The following is a 5,732-nucleotide window of genomic DNA, read 5'->3' on the forward strand; positions in this document are numbered from 1 at the left end:
TAAACTGTGATGATATATTTATCAATTTATCTTTGTAGTTCCATTAACTTTTTATTTTATCTTTTTTATGATGAGAAATTTTAGTCACCATTACAACTCACTCAGTGTAAATGTCTTCCCTTTCTCTTGCTGACTGTGCACTCTCAAAAGGCTGAGATAAGGTCCTGCATTTTTCCTTTTTAATATTTTTCTTTTATTAGTGCATTATAGTTATACATAATAGTTGTGTTCATCTGGACAAAAATTAAATATGTGTGGAATTTGATTTACTCCATTTCAGTTCAGGTTCCCCTTCCTTCCCTCCCTTCATCGCTCCCACTATTCTCCTTCCTTTACTGGTCTTCCTTTCACTGTTTATTTTTGATTGGCACTTTATAGATACACATAAAAGTGGATTCACTGTGATATAGTTATATATGTGCATGGCATAGTTTTGTTAAATTAATTCTACATTTCCTTCCCTTTTCCTCCCCACCCCCATCTCCTTCTATTCCATTGATCTTATCTCTTTATGGTATCTGACCCATAAGAACACCCAAAGAGCTGAAGATTGGGATTATTGCTGTTTTTTGATTTAGGTGCTATTACGGGAAGCCATCTGTAAACTTTGCGCGAACTAAAGCAATGTTGAAGCCATTAGGCAGGAAAGCCTGTTATCAGGAACTTCCAGTAACAACCCTGCTGGTTTGAGAATGCCTGGTTCACATGGTGTCTTACCCAGCTCCCTCACAAGTTCAGGACAGCACCAGAGATGGGGTGACCTGCTGGAGCCACAGAGCCTCTTGGAGATGGGTGTGGCTTGCCAAAATGCCAATCAATATGTTTACTGCAAGACCTCTGCCCCACAGAAAAGCAAGCAAGAATCAAAACTCCTCCCACTGAAACCTGCCTTTGAGGTACTCCCCCTTAAATAAAGAATCAGGGTCCTTTTTCAGTTGTTTAGTTCTAGCTCCTATCAGGACTAAAAGACACATCAGGTGCTCCCCTTTTCATAACTGATTTCTGGCTCTGTCTTTATTTCTTACTGATTATTTCATATTTTTTATTTCCCAGGTGGCTCACACCTCCTGAGCATGAACCTACACTGGTTGGGTGCTGCTCACCTTATCATATGCTATTACAGGGTCATGTTCAAAGGAATACAAAGAGAAAGAGTATAGTAACTATTTTTAGTTTTTTCCCTCCAAACAACTAGTTGGTATATACCTATAGAAAACAAAATCAATATGTCAAAAAATACCTGCATTATCATGTTTAGTGCAGTACTATTCACAGTAGTCAGGATATGGAATTAATCTAAATGTCCATCAACACATAAAGAAAATCTCTCTCTCTCTCTCTCTCTCTCTCTCTCTCTCACACACACACACACACACACACACACACACACACACACACACTGCAATACTATTAGCCATAAAAAACATGAAATTCTCTCATTTGCAATAATGGGATGGGCCTTGAGGACAGTAAGTGCACAGAAAGACAAATGTTGCATGAACTCTCTCAGAAGTGGAATCTAAAAAAGGTGATTGTATAGTATTGTATAAATTGTAGATCCTGGAGATATGAGAGAATGTTGGTAGAGGGTGATCCAAAATTATAATGTTGTCATTCAGTAAGTTGTGGTGTACTATGGCATGGCAGAATAAATACAACTAATAATAATTAAAATAGCTAGAAGAATTTGAATGTACTCACCATAAATAAATGATAAAAATTTAAGATAATGGATACAGTTAATTATCCTAAGTTGTTGATTCCTAATATACCCATGAATCAAAATATTGCATTGTACCTCATATATAGGTACAAATATTTTTTGTTCAAAAAAGCAAAAGAAGGTGAGGAACTTTCTTCTTACCTTGTCTGTTCCATAGCTCATGATGACTCTCATTGATTAGATCCTAATAGGAAGGCATCTTGCAAAGAAAAAAATGTAGCTTTAAATTAGCAAACCCAACATCACAGAGAAGGATAAGGGAGATTTGTAGTTGAAAATTTGATATCCAGCACAGTGCCCATTTTGAGTACTCAGCATCCATACTTTACATCAATTTATAAACTTCTGTAACAACTTAATTCATCTGCCTAACAATTTGTAGATATTATTCATACAAATGTGGATGGTTTCATTATTCTTAACAAGAACAAAAATATCTAAAGGTCATTTTATTTGTTCATTGAAAACATATTTATACTATTTCTATCACAGTGATCCCAGATATGCATTCAACAATGGCTTCCCCTTGTATTTCCTTTATGGTGTCTTTTGAAGAGACAAAGTTTTTAATTTAAAAATTCCAATCTATAATTTTTTAAAAATAAATAGTGTCTTAAGTAATGTTTGCCTATTCCAAGGTTTTTATGCTTTTATATTTTATTCTAGAAGCCATGTAGTTTTAACTTTTATGCTTTATATTTTAGGTCTATTCATTTCAAGTTAATCTTTGGATTTGGTGTAAGGAAGAAGTTGAGTTTCAACTTTTTCCATAGCACATATAGCAATACCAATGCCGTTTGTTGAAAAGACTATTTTTTACTTATTAAATAATATTAGCATCTTTAAAAAATAATATTCCTATATGTATGGATCTATTTTTGGATCCTGCATTCTTCTCTTGACTTGTCTGTGCTTAGGTTAGTATGGCAGTGTTTTGATTACTGAAGTTTTATAGTGAATCTGATCTAATCTAATCTAATTCTTCTATATTTATTTTTCTGTTTTAATACAGTTTTGTGTATTTTGTATTTACATATTAGTTTTAGAATTAGCTTGTTGATTTATTACAAAATTGGTTGGTATGGCAGTGTTCTATTGATACTACAACAAATTACCACAAACTTTGTGGCTTTAAACAATACAAATTTATTTTGATGTTGTTTCAATGTTTATGCCCTTCTAAATTCTTTTAAACTTAATTCTCAATTGCAGCAGTATTAAAAATTCTTTTGAAGGTAATTAGGACATGTGGTCATTGCCCCTCTTATTAGTGCTCTTATAAAGAGCTTGACAGTATAAGTTTGTTCTTTTTACTCTTCTGGCATGTGAGACACAGATTTCTGCCCTTTTTGCCATGTGAGTATGCCATTGGAAGATGCCAGATAGCAAGGCTTCGTTATATACTGAATTTATTGGATCCTTGATCTTGGATTTCCTAGTCTCCTGAAGTTCAAACAACACATTTATGCTGTTTATTAATTATCCAGGTAAGATATTTTATTATAGCATCAGAAACAGACTAAGACAATTGACTTTCTTTTCTGGAGGTGAGAAGTAAGAAAGATTCATGGAATTAGTTGCTATCTGAGATATCGCATGTAAAAAGCATGGTTTACCATTCTCTGGATTCAAGAAAAACTCTTTTTTTTTGTTTCTATCACTTCTAAAGGAAAATTCATTTGTTTTGTAGTATTGGGTATTGAAAGGAAATTCATTGTACTAAATGATTATTTGCTTTTCTTGTAAGAATTTTTATTTAGATCCCATACTTGACATATTTTTTCTACCCCCAACATCTTTGCTTCTGTCAGAGTTACCTATATCTATTTCTTTCACTTTATGATCTTAGCAGTGCATTACAAAGCAATATCCCTAGCATGAAATAAGGGGTACATGAAGTGAAGGACTGACTAAAAGTTCCTTTTTTATATTAACACACATTCAAAATAAAATTTTATGGGAGTGTTTATTTTTTAAAAGTAGTTTTAAGAGAGCAGGATATTTGAATAAGACACATTACTTCTCAAGGGGGGGTGGAACTCAAACCTCCAAAGCCCTCTGCTAAGTTGGCACCAATAATTCAAGAAACCAAGATAAAAAGATTATGATCTATTTCATCTTCTAAACAGGATGAAATACTTATAAAAACATTTAAGTCCTCTCATCTTTTACAAAGAAATCAGTAAAATTAACACAAGGATGTTTTGGAAGGTTTAAGGGTCACATTCAGAAGTAAACTAACATTTTCTTTTTTTTTAATTTTTTTTATTTTTTTTATATTTTTATTTTTTAGTTATCGGCGGACACAACATCTTTGTTTGTATGTGGTGCTGAGGATCGAACCCGGGCCGCACGCATGCCAGGCGAGCGCGCTACCGCTTGAGCCACATCCCCAGCCCCCAACATTTTCTAATTCTAGAAATTAAAATGAGAATTTTCATTAGCTGCTTGATTCTACTATGCCTGAGCAGAAATAATTTGAATAATAAACTATCAAAAAAGGTCTATAGCTTCAAAACTAACATCAACAATTCCTCATGAAATGCTTATCTCTAGTATTTTTTCTTTGTTCTGTTCCTTTGCCCTACTGTATCTATGTTTGAGTTCAATGAATATTACACTTTGCAAATTCTCCTGAAAATAGAGAAAGTACAAATGGAAAAAAGTAAGCCTGAGAAGTCCTAGAGCCCTAGAGCATTTTCTCTGGCTGACCATGGCCATTTCTGTTTCAATCCAAGGCTCAAAGCCTCTTTTGGGAACAAGAATCATAGCTTTGCTATTAGATTACCCTGTCAAAGACCATCAGATAGACAGGTATTTACCCGGTGGTTAACCTCAAGCTTTGGGGTAATGATGAAAACAACGACAATAACAACAATTAAAATTTCCTATTGAAACCTTTAAAAAATTTTCTGATGCTTAAGGAAAATAACTCTGCCCATATTCATGTGTCCTGGACCCAATCACATCAACTTATATTTGAGTGAATTAGAAATTAGACCAAATTTCATTATTATATCTATTTAGTTGACAAATGGCACTTCACCAATGACCTTTTTTTAAAAAATATAACCTTTAACAAGAACTCATAAGTAGCATTGATTATTCCCCAAGAGATGGTGGCCCCATGGTAATTCAGATGGGTTCCTCTGAAATTATTTGTCAGTTTTAAGTCCTATTCTTGCTGGATAATTTTGAAAACCTTAAGGAAAGATTGAAATTCCCTACAAATTTGAGACCAAAATGTGAGTTTTTACATTAATAAGAAAAAAAACAAGAATCCCCAATATGGCACCTCCCAGAGATGAAGCCATTGACTGAATAAGCACTGTGAGTAGCTTTAGAAGGCAGATGCTCCTTAATGGGACATGAAGACCAAAGGAAAGGTCATCACTGACTTTGTATTCGAAAGAATGGGCACCAAGCCTTGATAATACCTTCCAATTTTATAGCATTTCATGAAATGAAAGCCTGATAAGTGTTTGTGAATTTGTCATGATGCTTGTGGTCTTGAAGCAATCAATGTCTGAACTCTTTTCAATGGAGTGAAAATGTCTTCTATTGTCCCTGAAAGTACAGCTATGCCATGGATTTCAAACTCTGGGGCACTGAATGCATTTAAAGAAGGCACAGTAAATCTTCATACAAAGCAGGGTGTGGCTCCATGCATGTATGTCAGAATACACTCTACTGTCATTGTTGTGATTTGAATGTGAGGTGTCCTCTAAAGCTCATGTGTGAGACAGTGCAAGAAGGTTCAGAGGAGAAATGATTGGGTTCTGAGAGTCAACCCAATCAGTGAATTAATTCCTGATGGGATTAATTGAGTGGTAGCTGGAGGCAGGTGGGGTGTAGCCTCCTTTAACTGCTTCACTGTTTTAAAATCTAAAGCACGGTGAATTCGCTGCCCTCCTGCCTGTTCAAGTACAGGGCATGCTAATCTTTGAGGTCCTGTCTCAGGATCCCATTTATCAACTACGGGGTTTGAGGGCCACTCAGCTGTCTCCAT

At 34.8% G+C, this 5,732-nt stretch overlaps 1 pseudogene; it reads right to left on the minus strand.

The window, feature by feature from the left end:
• Positions 1-4,742: 4,742 nt before the first annotated feature.
• Positions 4,743-5,389, minus strand: LOC107161073 (annotated as a pseudogene).
• Positions 5,390-5,732: the final 343 nt, after the last annotated feature.

Source organism: Marmota marmota, unplaced genomic scaffold, assembly GCF_001458135.2.
Source record: "Marmota marmota marmota unplaced genomic scaffold, marMar, whole genome shotgun sequence".
Lineage (NCBI taxonomy): Eukaryota > Metazoa > Chordata > Mammalia > Rodentia > Sciuridae > Marmota > Marmota marmota.